The sequence below is a fragment of the Triturus cristatus genome, chromosome 1_2 (genome assembly GCF_964204655.1).
Source record: "Triturus cristatus chromosome 1_2, aTriCri1.1, whole genome shotgun sequence".
NCBI classification, from domain to species: Eukaryota; Metazoa; Chordata; class Amphibia; order Caudata; family Salamandridae; genus Triturus; species Triturus cristatus.
In genome coordinates, this window is record NC_140580.1 from 787725328 (window position 1) to 787743492 (window position 18165).

Consider the following 18165-nt stretch of genomic DNA (forward strand, 5'->3'; position numbering starts at 1 on the left):
AATACAGAGTCTTAAGGAGATAACCTTCCAAATCAGACAAGTGCCAGGGAGCTAAAGCTAAGTGGATACAAGGTTTGGAAACATATTGACATTAGTATGTATAAACCATAGCACAAAATTGACATTAAGCTGTTTAAAAACCTTCACACTACAGGATTAGCATCTCTATTTGATTACGTACAAATGGAAGTTACCTTTGTGAAAGGTTTGCTGCTTAAACTGAACTTGCAGCTTTGTACTCCTCTTTGTACCTCCAGCATGAAAGTCTACTCCTGCACTTCCATGGGGGTAATGAAGAGTTGAAAGTTGGTGGAGCCATTTGCCCAGTGAGTGCTCTCATTTGTTAGCCAGTAGTTTTAACATCGAAACACCAAGAGTGTGGCATTTCTGTTTTTAATACACATTAGTGCACTTTACCTTTGGAGGTGAACATTTAGCTGCTTAATCTGAACTTTCCTTTTCATGCCCCCCACATATTTAAGCTCGCTCATGCATATCCTAAAGGCTCATGAGGAAAGTGAAGAGCTGACAATGGGAAGAGCCATTTACATATTGAATGTCCTCTCCATTCAATCTGTAAATGGCTGTAGCTGGACAGTCAGTAGACTAAAACCCAGAATACCGCAGGAGTGGAGTGATTGTGGCATAACAGAGAAACATGCATTTTGGGTAAGTGGGCATACCGCACCGGCAGTTTGTGAAAAGAACAATTGGGAATTTATATTCATTTCAATATTTAATATCCCAGCGTAACAAAAGAAGTTAATTTAAATAATTGTTATTAGTTTCATTAAATAGACCCAAGTGCAATATTGACAGGCATATAATATTTATTTATTTAATTTTATTTACTTATAAAGCACCCGAATCGCCCCCTAAGGGGTATCTCTGTGCTGTAGGAGGTACAGCTATCAGTACAGACCAGGTGAGGACAACTCAGAAGAGCTCAGTCTTAAGAAGGTTTCTAAATGAAAAATATTTTGAGCATTTACGAAGATGAATCGGTAGTTGATTCCAGTAGTAGGGGGCTAAGTAGAAGAAAGCTTTCCCACCGATGCGAGATGTCTTAAAACGGGGGGATCTACTTGGCTGATATTGGATGAGTTTTTCAGCTAGGTAACCAGGTCCTTTACCATTCAAAGAATTGTGCACAATGCAATATATGTTAAACCTAACCCTCTTACGTATCTGTAGACAATGCAGATGTTGTAAGAGGGGGAGGGAGGCTGATTCTGGCTGGTAAGTGCTTAACGAGACGGGCCGCGGTGTTTTGAACTACCTAAATGCTGTTTAGTGAGGAATCACTTGCCGCAATCATTACAGTAAACTAGGCAGCTTATCACTAGTGTCTGAACATGTTTTTTACGCACAGAGAGAGGAAGAAAAGGACATTATTTGCGCAAAAGGCTTAACATATGGAAGCAGGAACCTACAGTGGCTGTCACCTGATCGTTCATTGTAAGTTTCTGGTCCAGGCGGGTGCCCAGGTTCTTGACCACTGTCTTAGGGACAGGGGCAACACCTAGCTCGGGCAGCCACCACGCAGGAGACCAAAGCAAAGGAGCGTCACGAAGAGCATGATCTCCGTTTTTCCAGTATTTAACTGGAGAAAGTTATCCGTCATCCAAGCACCAATTTCTGTCATACCTTCTGAGAAAGAGGCCTGAGTATTCATAGAGTTTTTATCAAACAATAATAAGAGCTGGGTGTCATCAACATATGAAATCTGTGTAAAGTCTAAGTTTTCTGGGAGGTTTCGCCAGAGGTGCCACATAGATATTGAATAAGTTGGGACTCAGGCAAGATCTCTGAGGCATTCCTTTGGTAAGCTCCATAGTTCGAGAGCGGAAGGCACCAAGATTGATGGTCTGTGTCCGATGGGTTAGGAAACACGAGAACCATAGAAGGGCTTGTCCTCAAATCCTGATTTCTTTAAGTCTCCTGGGCAGAATAGAATGAGATACTGTGTCGAAAGCTGCTGACAGATCCAGTAGCAACAACAGTACTGCCTGGCCGTTGTCAAGGGAGTGTCTTGTATTGTCTGCGACAGCAATCAGTGCTGACTCCGTGCTGTACATTGGTCTGAACCCAGACTGCGAGGGGTAAAGGCATCCAGTGGATTAATATATTCTGACAGTAATTTGTTGATGTGTTTTTCTAAAAGTTTACTCAGAAGAGGCAAAAGGGAGATCGGGCAGTAGTTAGATAGGTCTGGTACTGGGGCATTAACCTTTCGGATGGGGATTATTTGTGCAGCCTTCCACTCTGGTGGAAGCTGGCCCTCCCTCATAGAGAGATTAAGTATTGAACAGACAGAGGGAGCCAGCTGTTTGTGCAGTAGGGGGAGATTCTAGCTGGAATTATGGCCATAGGTGATCTGGATTTGGCTGTTTTCAACAATTTCTCAACTGTATCTACTGTGAGTGGAGTAAAACTATCCAAGAGATGACCATTGGTCGAGGTAAGAGGACAAAGGTTTAAAATTTCATTTGAGGGGCTTCTACCCTCAGTGAATTTGTCACAGATGAGATTAATTCTATGTTCAAAATGATTGGCGATCTCAGCGCAAAGTTCTTGAGATGGAGGAATTTCATTGTTACAAGCCTTCGGGTAAGTAAAAGATTTGAGGATTTGATATTATTCTTTAGGAGCATTCCCTGCCTAGTTATGTTGTGAGGCAATATGAGCTCGGCGGGCATTTCTTTAGGTTCTCGTGATAAAGAGCTATAGAGGTCTTATAGATTTCTTTAGCATTCTAGTCATGGGAGTGACGCCAATGTCTCTCCAATTTTTTGCAAAGGGATTTCCCCTTACACAGTTCCTGAGAAAACCAGGCTGCATGTGGGCACCGGAAAGTATTAAATTGTAGTTTCAGTGGGGCCAGGCTATCTATAGCTGATTTTACTGTAGTATGGCAGTCAGTTAAACAATAGTCAATATTCCTTGATTCCCAATATATATTTACCGAAAATGTATTCATAGAGGTGTGGTGTAATTTTGTGCCACTGTCTTCTGAAACTGTTGGGAACATTGGAAGGCGCAGGCTCGGCCTAGGGCCAACGGACATGGAAATCAATTAGGGAGTGGTCTGACCATATAAGAGGACGAGGAGCCTCAGAATAAATATTTGAAGAGTTGGTCAGAATAAGATCTAGCGTATGTCCTGCTAAGTGAGTTAATCTTTTTCAGTCCTATAGTGGCCAAATCGGCAAGGAATAGAGAGGTGTCCAAATTAAAAGCAGTTTCACTGTGTATATTAAAATCCCCTAATAAAAGGAATTGTTTGGTGGAAATGGTATGGGGAGCAATCAACTCCATCAATTGGAGCGAAAAGTCACGGAGGGGTCCAGGGGGGCGGTATACAAGGGTGCTTTTACAGCAGTTATGGGACGATAAATCAATTCTAAAAATACAGGTTTCTATTTTATCATTCCAGCAGTGTTCAAGCATAGATGCCTTGAAAGACTATTTATGGATAATAGCTATGCCTCCGCCAACCTTATTCTCCCTATCTAACCTTTGGAAGCCGTAACGCTTGGGGAGTGCCACAGTAATGGCGGGGGCGGAGCCTGGTTTGGGTCACGCCTCGGTAAGAAAGCGGAGGTCACATTTTTCTGAGGTATGTAAATCCCAGACTTCAGTGGCATGCTTAGGCAGGGATCTAATTTTGCTCAAAAAGCATTTCCACACCTGAGTGGGTCTGGTAGGCAGGATATGGAAGGAGGGAGGGGAAGTATCTAGGGTATAAATCCTAGCCACTTGATCAGAGGTGAGTTGAGCCGTGGACTTCTGCCACAGCTTCAGACTTTGAAATTTGCAATGTCTGCAAGAGAAAGGTCCCTCCATATTAGAAAAGGCCCCAGACAAGCCATAGCGGCTACTGATACAATGAGTATTGAATAAGCGTCTGTTGGACTTGGCCCTTTTTCCCTGAATTTTTTCGTTTTTGTAGTGTTAAGGTGCAGGTGCTCCCTTCACCCAAGATGGCTGCCACAGGCCCCTGCTACTGCAGAGTGGCCTGTTCTAGTAGCACCCTAGCTGCCAGGAGCTGGCTGGAACCCCACAACAATGTTGCGACACCAGCCCGCCTTTTTTGTCCCATAGGTAGAGTGGGGAAGCTCCTGGAATGTGCTGGAACCTTCTAGAAGGGAGGTGTGGTTTTCTTTTGCCGCCTTGGCTAGAGGTCACCTGACCTAGGGCTACTTAAGTGAGGGAGGGAACTTTTTGCGGTGAGTTGGCCATTGGGGTGAAGCAGACCTGGAAGAATCCACCAGGAGTGTAGGCGGTAGGGCCTAGCCAGGGACTTATGCCTCTGAGAGTGACAGGATTTAGGTGCTGCCTCTTAAGTGAGTGAGGGACCCTGTGAAACCCACTGATCTTGCCCAGCAGTAGGAGGACCAAGAGAACCTCTGCCCAGCCTGACTAGGAAGGACCTAGTCGCCTTCTCCATCCCTACCCCCCTGTAACAGAACCCCTTTAAGGGTGCCAGATACATCTGCACCAACAAGACTTCATCTAACATCTGAGAACAGAGACTTATATGCCAAGCACTGAGACTGCGTGTCCAGATTGAACTCTAAACTTATATGCCAAGCACTGAGACTGCGTGTCCAGATTGAACTCTAAAACTTACATGCCAAGCGCTGAGACTGCGTGTCCAGACTGACCCCTGAAGCCGTATGCAAAGCAGATTAAAGAGCCACCGGGGATCGACCAGGTATTAGCGCTGTGACCCCTGCGCTCCCTGACCTGGTCTGGGACCCCCGGCAGCGTGCTCTGCTGAGCGCGGAACCCCCATCCTTAACTTGAGCACCCCCCTGTGACGTGGAAGCCAGCGCGCTCACCGCCGCGGCCCGGAGGCCGGAAGAAGTGCCCTGCCGAGTCGCGAGGCCCGTGAGAAGCCCGGGGCCCGTGAGAAGCCCGGGGCCCCGCCGCTGCCGCGCAGCTGTGTGAGAAGGTGCGCGAGGCCTGGGACCGAGTTTCCCCATCGTCGCTGGAGCGGACGCCTGCTGACGCCGAGAACGAGGTAAGCCCGGAGGCTGGGATTGCCCCTGGTGCGCCCCCTACTGGTTGGGAGCCACACCGCACCCCACAGCCTGGGTCCCCTCTCCGTGGGAGTTTCCCCCCTGTCATCGCGATGGAGAGACCCCCCCGAGGGATCCTCTCCTTGTGCCCCCTTGAACCGTACAGAAGCGTGGTGCCCTACGAACTGCACCGGAGCTGAGAGACTCGCTCTGCAAGTCCCGTGCGCTCCCTGCGGACAGCCCCGTGTGAAGCATTGACTGCCCCGGAGTACGAGTAGCGCTCTGATAGCCCGGTTCCGACCTGAAGTGCTAGACACCCGAACTCACGAATAGCGCTATGTTATCTATGCTCCGTAGTGAAATGCTGAATGTCATTGCTCACGAATAGCGCCATGTTATCTATGCTCCGTAGTGAAAGGCTGAATGTCATTGCTCACGAGTAGCGCTCTGTTATTCATCTGCCATATTGAAGTGCTACATGCTATTGATTACGAGTAGCGCTCTGTTATTCATGTGCCATATTGAAGTGCTACGTGCTATTGATTACGAGTAGCGCTCTGTTATTCATGTGCCATATTGAAGTGCTACGTGCTATTGATTACGAGTAGCGCTCTGTTATTCATGTGCCATATTGAAGTGCTACGTGCTATTGATTACGAGTAGCGCTCTGTTATTCATGTGCCATATTGAAGTTCTACGTGCTATTGATTACGAGTAGCGCTCTGTTATTCATGTTCCATATTGAAGTGCTACGTGCTATTGCTATTAATTACGAGTAGCGCTCTGTTATTCATGTTCCATATTGAAGTGCTAAATGTCCTTGATCACGAGTAGCTCTCTGTGCTAGATGCCCCGTTCTGAGGTCGTCACCGATTAGCGCGCCTAGCGCTATAATCACCCCCCTAAGGCGCTACAGGAAAGTGAAGCGCGCGAGTACATATATGTGAATGGTAATTGTATCTCAGGCAGTACTGATATTTTATGAACTGCATCTAGGGGATGACCAACCTTTATAGCTCCTGATTGACAGGTATATCGCTAGGAATTGTATTATCAGCTTATGAAATGTACTGCTACCTCATGAACTGCATCTAACGTGATCTACTTGGATAAACTTGAGTATTTACATAACTCCTCCAGTGTGGCGTCACTTATTGTGTGTGTTCCTCGTCCCATGTGAGGTGTGTGTTGTATGGTTGCTTTACACACAGACCTTTGGTGGCCCGACCGCTCGTGTCACGTTACCGCCCCATAGGGCCTGGAGACCCCAGGTCCTACAGCGTCTAACTTCAAGGAGTTCAATAGTCGAGTAAGTGTGTTTCTGCCTATACTCAATGTCTAACCTGAAAGATGCATGGGTCCTGGCTCCTGGCGACGGATGGGCGCGGACGGGTGCAGATAGGCTTGCCTTTGGCATGCCCGATGCACGCTTCCACTGCACGTTGGAGCAGCCATGAGTTTAAATAGGGTCAGGTAGCAGCTAGACTGCTAACACTATAGCTCCTCCCCAACCCGGAAATGATGCAGAGCTCGTGTCTGCTCGTGCTCTCCACTCAAATGGGAAAACCCATGGTGGGACGGAGAGCGAGCGAGAGACAAACACAGCAGGTAGGCAGAGCAAGAGGGCAGAGGGGTTTTAAATGGTCTTCGCGTCGAATAGTGGGTGAATAAAATACAATTAAAATGCGGTTAAAATAGAATCAAGAAGAAAACAAGTAAAAGTGTTACATCAGTAAAAGAAAAGCCTCACTGGTCTGCACATCCGCTGTGCGTCGGGCAGCCAAGAGTTTAAATAGAGTCAGGTAGCAGCTAGACTGCTAACCCTGTAGCTCCTTCCCAACCCGGAAATGATGCAGAGCTTGTGTTCGCTCGCTCTCTCCACTCAAACGGAGACATACAGATCATAAATGATGTGCACTACATATACAGTAATTTGCTTTAAAAAGCTACACAGATACTTATAATAAATAGATTAAAATATAGGTTAAAAAGGAGAAATACCCATATAACTATAATTTACAGATTAAAAGTGATATCACTATATCTCATATGACATGCATCCAAAAACATTCAACCATATTCCAACTACTCAATATTTCATACATATCTTAAGTCTACTAAAATTAGTACAACAAAACTATAACATCGATCCCCCCACACATAGTTACCCCATATCAAGGAAAGCAGTCACCAATAAAGTGTCAAGATATTCCACATGCACAAAAATATCACAGTTGTACCCATTATCACCCAATTTAGCAGTATTGAATTAGATTTCCCTTCCCTTACCCGCAAGGACTATAAAGAAGATGAGTGGGAAAGTATCAATGCTGTAGGTCAGGATAGGGAAGAGTAATGCCATAGTGTATGTCTTATTAGTGCTGACTCACCGAAAAGGGGATTCCCATGCAAGTCAAATCATTTAACGATCCCAATACCCTTTCCTCCTTCCCCAGTTACTTTTGTGGCTAATTAACCTCCTTTTCCACTACCAACTTAGGTTTTTTCAGTGACAATGAGGAAGTAAAAAATAAGCTATGAAGAAAATGCTCTTTGTTTAACTTGCCATCCAAAGACTTTGTAGGCAAAACAGGCATCACGGCTCCTATGGGTCTTACAGAAGAGAAACAAGCTTGGGAGTGACAAATGATGACACACCAAAGGATATAAGTTTCAGCTGGGACTTCCAGCAATAATGAAATAATGGCAAAACATAAATGTAATGATAGCAAGACTTTCATAGGAATCCCACAGAATAAAGTGCAGGCTGAACTGTAGCAAACTAGGGCCAATTGTATGGTAATAACCGAGACAAAAAGTAGGAAAATGTAATTCCTTGGCTAGCTGGGCCCAGGGTGAAGAGCAAAAATCATCGGTGCATTGCTCCTGCTACACCATTTTAGAGAGACTAAACATAGTCCAGAAAAACTGCGAACTGCTGGATGATCTAAAATCGGAACTAAGCATGTTCTCTATTAGGTAAGGTTGTTGCTTTAAAAAAGCTGAATGATGTATCTTTGAATGTGGTTGTTCTCTCCACAGACCAGACTAATATGCCAGATAGCACCTTGCTACACCTGAAAAGTAAGGCGACAGTTCACGCAGAAGGGCATTCAGTGCAAGACGTTTCACGTCTACCTACGGGGTTCCAGCTATGGCTTCTTACATAACCGTTAATTGGGCGTAGTTGCCAAGTTTATACTTGCTCACGGTAAAGAATTATTCCTGATTAAACATCCACCAAAATACAGTTGCTTGTGGAGTGTAAGCAATTCTGCTATATGTGATAATGTTAATATGCAGTAGAGGCCTTGATGTATGCTAACATAGTCCATGAGTATGTACTGGATGGAACAGCGCGATTGGTTCACATAGCGTAGTGGTGCTCGGAACTAGATTTTAAGCCTCTATTAAGGTGAGGCTTTCTGCTTTATGTTGTGCAACCTTCTAGTGTTTGTACAAAACTGCCACATATTTTTATGTTCATATCACTTACACAAGAAAGTGATTTTTACAACTTCTACTGAGTGTTTGCGGTAGTTGCAAGGAACTTTCTGCAGGTTAATCTTGTAAAGTTCAGAGCTGGTGGAGGTAAAAAATTCAACAAGATCTGCTTCTATGGCTCAAGAAGCTTTTTTCCAATTCTACTTTGCCTGTGCAGTTTTTGAGTGCATTAGCCCCCAATTGCTTCACAGACTTATTATGGGAACATATAGATGTAAAAACCCCTAGCAATTGTTGTGGGGTAGAAAGAAGACCAGTTGCCAGTAGATATGTTGTGAAACGGGGGCTTTCTGGCTAAAAGGTATGTAGAATTTTTTACATGACTCAGCAAATAATAAAAATACTAAGGCAACTAGGGATTTTAGACTATTACATAAGATATGTCTGCTAAACATTTGACTCTTATTTTTGTCTCACTATTATTTTTATCTTATTTTTTTAATATCTGGGGTATTCTTTATTGTGATAATAATTCATACTCACATGATTTTATGAAGACTAGCACATAATAAAGTCTAATTATAAAATACCAACGTTTGTGCAGGCAATGATTTTGTGGGTGCAATTGTAATTCTAAATTGAATTTATATATCGCTTACGACCTCCTGCAGAGGCGTTGGAGTACTTTGCAGTGAGTAGCATGCTACTCCGGAACCCAAGTTTATTTTATTTTGTTATTTTGATTTATAGCGCGCACAGATACTCACGAGGGTCCCGGCGCGAAACCAACCAAAGGGTGAAAGTGTCTGTTTAAGCAAAGAGATGTGTTTTCAAGTTTTTCTTGAATACTGCTGGGTCCTGAATGTTGCGTAGGGCAAGGGGCAGTGCGTTCCAAGCTACAGTGGCCTTCCTTGTCAATGAGCTGCCTCCAAGCCTCTGGTATTTAAATCGAGGAACCTGTGTAAGACGGAGAGACGTAGAGCGCAACTGTCAAGATGGAACCTAGAAAGAGAATCGTTTTTGTAAATAGAGTGGGCCGAACCCATGCAAAGCTTGGTGAGCTAAAACCAATGATTTAAACTTCAACCGTTGTGCAACAGGGATCCAATGCAGTGAGTGAAGTTGGTATTGCACGCTGTTCCTAGCAGAGATACCCAGAAGAAGTCTGGCTGCTGCATTTTGGACCACCTCCAGCGTCTTCAGCAAGTAGCCCGGAATGCCGATGTAAAGCGCATTGGCATAATCTAGCCGGGACAAAATGAGTGCACATGTGACCGTTTCTCTCGCTGCCTGGGGAAGGAGAGGGAAAAACTTCCTCAAAGTTTTGAGGAGACCAAAACAATTGCCGGCCAGCTTTTTAATATGGTATGAGAAAGAGACTCTCATCAAACCATACCCCCAGATTCTTGGCAGGCTTCCCTACAGAGGTTGACAATGGAAACTCAGGAGGCCAAAGAGATTCTCGGAAATTGGGAGGGAATTTTCCAAAGAGGAGGATCTCTGACTTCTCTTCATTACACTTTAGCTGCGCAGCCACTAACCATTTAAAAATGGATGAGAGGCAGTGATGAACTGGGGAGACAGACTCATCTTTATTGTCCCAAGTAAACAGCAGCTGGGTGTCATCGGCATAGGCTATCACCTTGGCCCCCAAGCTCTCGGCCAGATAGACTAAAGGTGTAACATAAATATTGAAGAGAAGGGTACTAAGGCAGGACCCCTGGGGCACTCCCGTGGTCAGAGAATGTATAGAGGAGGAGGACAGAGGCATCCAAATCTGCTGGGCCCGATCTTCTAAGAAGGATCTGAACCAGTTTCAGGCAGTACCCGACACACCTATCCCGGCAAGTTGTGAAAGGAGAAGAGAGTGCGGGACAGTGTCGAACGCCGCCGAGAGGACCAGCAGAATCAATGCATCCCTCTCGCCGTGTCCAGACACTCCAGAATGGCCTCCATGACCTCCACAAGGACTGATTCGGTGCTGTGGGCAGCCCGGAACCCTGACTGTGCTGGATGCAGAATACCCTCCCTCTCAATGAACTCGGTGAGTTGCTTATTAACAACCTTCTCACACACTTTAGCCAGACCAGGCAAGAGGGAAATGGGACGGTAGTTCCCTGGATTAAGGGGATCTAGTGACAGCTTTTTTATAAGTGGCAAAATCCTGGCCTGCTTCCAGGCCGCCGGGACACTGGCTGTCTGGAGAGACAAGTTAATGATGCCGTTCACCTCTACATTGATCGTTTCTGCTGCTGCAGCTAGCAGTCTAGCAGGGCAAGGATCAGAGGGTGAGCCAAATTTTAAGCTCCTAATAATGCAAGCCCACGGGCTTAAAAGCATCCAAGCAATGTTCAGCGCTGGGAAGTAGAGGCAAGACAGATGCCACGGTCTCATTGTCACCGTGTGAAAAAGCTGCCTGAATAGTGCGAATCTCATCCAGGAAGAAATTCGATAGAGTATCGCACCAGGTGACTGAAGGTGATGACACACTAGCTTGGGCTGAGGGAGACGTGAAGCTCTGAACAATCGCAAAGATTTCTTTAGCGTTGTTTTTGGCAGTCAATTCGGTTAGAATAGAATTGCCTTTGGTAGACGTTATGGCCTCATAATAGACCATAATAGACCTTCTGTTTGATTCTCAGCTTCAGCTTAGCAGCAGGACAGTAATTACTGCGGCGCCACGCTCGCTCTAGAATCTTACATTCGCGTTTAAGTGCTTTAAGCTCGGGGCTGAACCAGGGTTAGGAAGGGGATTCCCTGGACAGCCTAGGAGAGCACTGTGGGCGGGTGCGTTAACTGCCTTGGAGATCCAGCTGGTAAAACCATCGAGTCGATCTACAAGGTCACATGAAAGAATAGGTCTAGAGGTTTCCAGAACTTGCTTGAACGCACAGGGGGCAATTCTGCTAAAGGCAGGTTTGCAAAATGAACATGTTACAGGCTCGGCATTCATCATGTCCCATGAAAAGTAAGTTATAAAATGATCAGACCAAGAAACCGGACATGGGGCTCTGATCAAAATAGGGGAATTACTGCAGATTGGGTCCAGTATATGGCCAGTCTGATGGGTGGGGAGCCTAACCCGCTGGACCAGTTGGACCAAATGGAGAGTATCCAGGAAGTCACACGAATCCTTGGCATCAACTTGATCAAGATGAATATTGAGATCCCCTAATAGAATGTAATGAGAGAATCTCAGTGCCCTAGGCACTATGGCATCCCCACAGGCCTGGATAAAGGGACTCACCGGACCGGGAGGCCTGTAGATCAGTGAACCACCCACAGTAAAGTTATCTGAAAAACGAATACTAAAATCAAGAACCTCCCCATAAGGTAACGTCCCCCCTGCGAAAATCTCACTTGTTCTTATTGGAGAAGAGATGGCCTAACGGCTAGGGTGGTCGACCTTGAATCTGGGGACCTGGCTTCAAGTCTCAGCAATGACGCTGAACATACTGTGATTCTGGGCAAATCACTTAATCTCCCCGTGCCTTAAAAAAACAATGTCCTCATGTAATGCAACCGGTGCTATGCAAAGCGCTCTTATACCCAATTCGGGTCAAGTTTGCACAATATAAAACTCTGTAAAATAAAATAAAAATTATAAAAGATGGTCACACCACCCCCCCTCCCTTCTGTATCTTGTCTCCCTTAGGCATGTCAAGGGTAACGACGGGGCCTGACGTAGAGTCAAGCCAGGACTCCATAATAAACAGTAGATCTAGAGATCCATCATCGAGGAGATCAAACACCTCCATGTGGTGTTTCCTAAGGGATCGAACATTGATCAAAGCTGCAGCAATGGGGGAGCCCTTGGAGGTCTATTAGAAGGTATGCTTACTTGCTCCAAAATAGCAGGTCCCAAGCTCAACCTAAAGTCACAGATCGGGCACACATTGTTACTGCCGACATGAACATCCCAACTACCTTGAGAAGGGCAGATGTTAAGGTTAAGTGCCCATAGGGCATCCCCAGTGTAGCAAAGTCTGACTTCCTGTCCTGGGCCTCGGCAAGCAGCATGGCTGGCGCTGGCCACCTCCGGGACGCTGACGGGCACAGACGGGCTTGCCTTCGGCGCTGCGCGCGTCTGCTGGGCGTCCGCACAGCGCGCATTGAAATAGCCCCGGCCGCCAAAAGACTAGAGAGCGCACTACCAAAAAAATGGCGTCTCTCAGTGGCAGCACGGGGAAATAGGAAGTGATTTAATGGCAGCGGTCCGATTCAATAGAAGCAGCACACACAATACTAGAACAACATGTTTTTAAAAGGTTAGTGGTTTAAAATTGATTAAAAATATTCAGAGGGCAACAGATCTTGTGCAAAATAGGCAAACAGTGCAATTTAGCAAGATTAGGCTATGCGAGGTCGGCAGAATCGCAATACCAGACAACCCCTTTGAGGCGCCTGCGTCCGTGCAGCGCGCATTGAAATAGCCCCGGACGCCAAAAGACTAGAGAGCGCACTACCAAAAAAATGGCGTCTCTCAGTGGCAGCACGGGGAAACAGGAAGTGAATTTATGGCAGCGGTCCGATTCAATAGAAGCAGCACACACAATACTAGAACAACATGTTTTTAAAAGGTTAGTGGTTTAAAATAGGCAAACAGTGCAATTTAGCAAGATTAGGCTATGCGAGGTCGGCAGAATCGCAATACCAGAAAACCCCTTTGAGGCGCCTGCGTCCGTGCAGCGCGCATTGAAATAGCCCCGGCCGCCAAAAGACTAGAGAGCGCACTACCAAAAAAATTGCGTCTTTCAGTGGCAGCACGGGGAAACAGGAAGTGAATTAATGGCAGCGATCCGATTCAATAGAAGCAGCACATACAATACTAGAACATGTTAATAGTTAGTACACCTGCAAGAGGAAGAGATTCTCTGACTGATTTGTCGGATTCTAGACACAAGTAACTCTTATGAGCATAACTGCGTAGCACCAGTCTCTTTTCCTTTTCTTTGCAAAGGTGACAGTTTACTATAAGGGCTAAGGAAATATACAAAGTATGAACCCGAAAGTATTGGGGTCCTCGCAACACACGTTCTTCATTCCACCTAGACCCATATATCATCACAAAATCTCAGAAAATGCATCAAAATTAAGTTTAAGACCTTGCCACTTACTTAACATGATTTGACTCCTGCATCTTTATCATTAACCCCCAGGGATAGGTGATATTAGGATCAAATTGGTTTAACTTCTGCCAGTTGCAATGCCATTGGTGCACATAGTAAGGGCAAGGTAGATGATCTAATGCAATTGAGTAACGGAAATGTGGTTACATTATTTTTAGCACATTCGGTGTCCTCATTTTGGGGGGCGTGGGGAAGAATCCTATGACGGCTTGCACAATTGATAATGAGGCATGTAGAGTCTTTGGCAACTGATACAGTTGACTTCTGTGTTTCATTAGCATACCTACTGTGTGATAATAGATAATCAATTGCTGACAAGAGCATTTTGTCATCAAAGTCACTACACATCCAACAAGCCTCTACATCGGGGAAAATCGTTGCACCCATCTTAATCAGTGGAGTTACAAAAGCCCCTGCAGCCCCCACGGTGCAGGGGACCCCGGAGCTATGGGGGCCACCTCCAGCACTGACTGGGTTCGGAGCGTTGGGGAACCCCCTGCATGTACTTTGCAGGAGGGCCCACTCAAGTTTTGTTAAGCCACTGATCCTAACATCAGTTCTCAGAATGGCTAGACAGTGAATACTTGAAGGAGAAAGAAGTTGTCAGAAAGCCTCATGGGGTGACGGAAATTGTACACTGATAGTGAAGCTACAATTGAGAATGAATGAAAATGGCTTTACATGGATGCCGAGATGCCAATTGATGTACCATGAACTACCATCCCTAATAGAGCAGGTTGGAAGCACCTCAAGAAAGTTTGAGTACATGCCATTATTAGCTTACACAATATATCATGCCTTCAGAAGTGTGTGGAGAGATCATACAGCTTATTATTTGGTTCAAGGTATTTTACACCTAGGCAGTAAAATCACCAAATAAACATAGGGCTGTGGGTGGCTTGATGACTTCTCCATCTACTTCTTGATTATGTAACCATAACTATGCTTGTTTTATGATGTTGTCTTATCACTGTGTTTATTTTCTATCAACTTTATAATAGATGAATTACTCTGCAACTAACATGACGTTTTCAGCCAGTCGAGGTTACCGGCTAATGTCAGGCAAAGCTGAGGGATGACGGGGGGGAGGGAGGGAGGGGTGGTGATGGGGAGGGGGGAAGAGGTTGAAATGGGGGGGAGGGACTAAAACCAAAAATTAAGTAAAAAAAAAAAGAAACTTTCCTGAATCCTGCCGCATCGCCGCTCTTCTGGTTCCACAGCATGCAGGCACAGGCTACCAGCCTGCCCTGCGGGCAATCTTGATGCTGCTCTCACAGCATGAGAGCAGCATCAGGATTGCCCTGTGTGCCCTTGATTTGCGCTCGCAGGAAGACTGGGAGCCGGTGCCTACTGTCTCCAACCCGGCAACACACCTCAGGTTGGAGACAGCTTCAGTGCGCATGACGGTTTGACCGGCCTCAGACAGTAGGCCAAACCGTCATGCGCATTGAAGAGAGTGCCCACAACTCTTCCTCAGTGCCTGTCATTCCGTGGCACCACCCCCAAGACTACATGGTAGGAGAAAAATAAAACGATAATAAACATGGATTATTATCGTTTTATTTTCACAGTTTTGCAGTGGCTGCTGCTGGCAGGAGGGGGTGACGCACCTCAGCTATAGCAGAGGACCCGACGCTGTTTTCAGCTTTTGATGTGTTGGTCTGGGCCAAATCACATGATACGTTTTTTTCCTACTGCATTTGCGAGCGTATTAACATGTTTTTTGTCAACATTTCAATAGAACAAGCTTCTTACCTTCGGTAACGCATTATCTGGTAGAGACTCTATCTAGCTGCAGATTCTTTACCATTGAATTTCCCAGGCGTCAGGCTGGATATGGAACCTTCTGCTCGGACAATACCCATTGCATGCATCGTCGGGTGGCTTCCTTCGGCTCAGTGTGACGTCGGCGGCATCTGTTATGACATCGCGGTCACCTATAAAGGCGCCACCCAGGCACGCGGACGTAAGTACTTTTTGTTTTTTCCATGCCAGAGCGCAGAGCAACAAAGTAACTGACATAGTCATGTGCAAATCTAGGGCCTTGAAAAGGGGAGTCGTCCTAGCACAATCAGTCTGCAAAGCGGGGATGCATGGGTGCAGCTGCAAGGAATCTGCAGTTTGAATCTCTACCAGATAATGCGTTACTGAAGGTAAGTAACTTGTTCATCTGATAGAGACTTCTAGCTGCAGATTCCTTACCTTTGAATTAGATACCCAAGCCATACCATTCCGGTGGTGGGTTGCGGACCAATACCTTACACTAGGGTGGTCTACAGGACCCAACGGGCAAAATGCCCATCCCTGCAGTCCTGACTGTCCTAGCAGTAGTGCTTGGCAAATGTGTGCAAAGATGCCCATGTTGCTGCCTGACAGATGCCCAAGACTCGGAGACCCCAAGCCAAGGTCCTAGTCGCAGCCTTTCCTCTGGTTGAATGGGCCCTTTATCCCTCAGGGGGCTGCTTCTTATGCTAGTGCATAGCAGATCCTAATGCAGAGAACGACCAAGCGAGAGATGGTCCTTTTCTGCACTTCCCGCCCCTTCTTAGCTCCCACATACCCCACAAAAAGTTGGTTGTCCACCCGCAACTCTTTAGAGCGGTGAAGGTAGAACGACAATGCTCTTTTTGGGTCCAGACAGTGGAGACGCTCCTCTTCCTTAGAGGGATGCATGGGAGTGAAGAAGGTGGGCAGCGTGATGGATTGACCCAGATGGAATGGGGTCCCACAACCTTTGGCAAAAATGAAGCACGGGTGCGAAGTACCACTTTGTCTGGAAAATACATCATGTAGAGAGGCGTACATGATAGCACCTGCAACTCACTCACCCTCCGGGCAGATGTTATTTCCACTAGAAAGGCTGGCTTGATGGTAAGCAGCCAGAGGGGACTGTTGTGCAAAGGCTCGAAGGGAGCACACATAAGATAAGTGAGGACCAAAATAAGGTCCCACTGCAGCATAACAAAGGGCGTGGGCAGAAACAATAAGTCAGCCCCATCAAAAATCTATTTACAATCGGTGTCCTAAAAAGAGATGGTTGGTTTGGCAGCCACAAAAAAGCAGATCGAGCAGAAAGGCTACCCTTGAGATTTCCCAAAGCAGAGCCCTGCTGGGCAAGGGTTAGGATGTATAGAAGAACAGTGGAAAGAGAAGCAGAAAGAGGGCCAATAGACCTTTATGTACAATATAATATACATTTCTGCCACCGGCAAGCGTATATCGTCTTAGTGGAGGGCCGCCTGGCCGCTAAGATAATGTTGCATACGTCAGGAGGAAGGTCAAAAGCGTTCAACTGCCGCCACTCAATCTCCACACATGGAGGTGCAGAGATGTCAGGTTCGGGTGGAGGACCCTCCCCTGCTGCTGTGACAGAAGATCCTCCCGAAGCGGCAGAGGATCAATGCTCATTTACAGAAGCTCTGGATACCAGACTCTCCTTGCCCAGTCCAGAGCCACAAGAATGACTTGGGCCCAGTCTCTTTTGATCTTCTTCAAAAACCTTGGCAGGAGTGGTATGGGCGGAAAGGCGTACAGCAGGCCTGAGCTCCACTCATGACGAAAGGTGTTGCCGAGCGATAGCAGCCTTAGAAACTCCGGCGAGCAGTATTGCTGACACTGTGCTTTCTCTTTGGAGACGAACAGATCTAACCAAGGATCTCCACACTGCTGAAAGAGACCTTGTGTCACCTCCGGCTGGAGACGTCATTCGTGATCCGCTAGGCATTGACGGCTGAGTTTGTCAGCCTTGGCGGTCAGAGAGCATGCCATGTGTTGAACCACCAGGGTTATGCCCTGCTGTTCCAGCCATGTCAAGAGATGCAGGGCCTCTTGACAAAGGGTCCACGACCCCACCCACCCTGTTTGTTGCAGTACCACATGGCGGTGGTGTTGTACGTGAATTCCTGCACTACCTTCCCCTTGACATAGGGAAGAAACGCCTTCAATGCCAACCAAATTGCTTGAAGCTCCAGCAAATTGATGTGGCACTCCGACTCCACCGAAGTTCCGTGTTCCCTGATCTCCACCTTTCCCAGATGGCCACCCCATCCCAGAAGTGACGCATCTGTCATGATTGGGAGCTCTGGTTGGGGAAGGGAAAGGAGTCTGCCGTTGACCCAATCACGGTTCGTCAACCACCACTACAGATCTCTCGCAGTTCCGTCTGAGGTCTGGACCACGTCAGTGAGATTTACTCTATGCTGTGTCCACTGGAACTTCAGGTCCCACTGCAGAGCCCGTATATGCCACCTGGCATGCTTTACCCACAGGATGCAGGAGGCCATGAGGCCCGGCCGCTCAGAGTCAGTCTCACCGAAATCCAGGATAGAGGCTCGAAACATTGGAATCATAACTTCAATATCCAGGACTTGCTGCTCGGGAGGATAGGCCAGAAACTGCACTGTGTCCAGAACAGCTCCAAGGAAAGGGAGCGTCTGAGAAGGAGTCAGGTGTGACTTTGGCACATTTATAGAGAACCCCAGTGAATGCAGGAGGTCTGTTGTAGTCTGAAGGTGGTAGACGACAGCCTGGGGCGAGGACACCTTCACCAGCCAGTCACTGAGGTAGGG

General features: G+C 46.6%; 1 protein-coding gene across 1 annotated transcript in view; it reads right to left on the reverse strand.

Annotated features, from left to right (window-relative positions):
* LOC146868040 (uncharacterized) overlaps positions 1 to 18165 on the reverse strand; it is a 155858-nt gene that overhangs the window by 2582 nt on the left and 135111 nt on the right. The gene's annotated exons all lie outside the window — the stretch shown is intronic.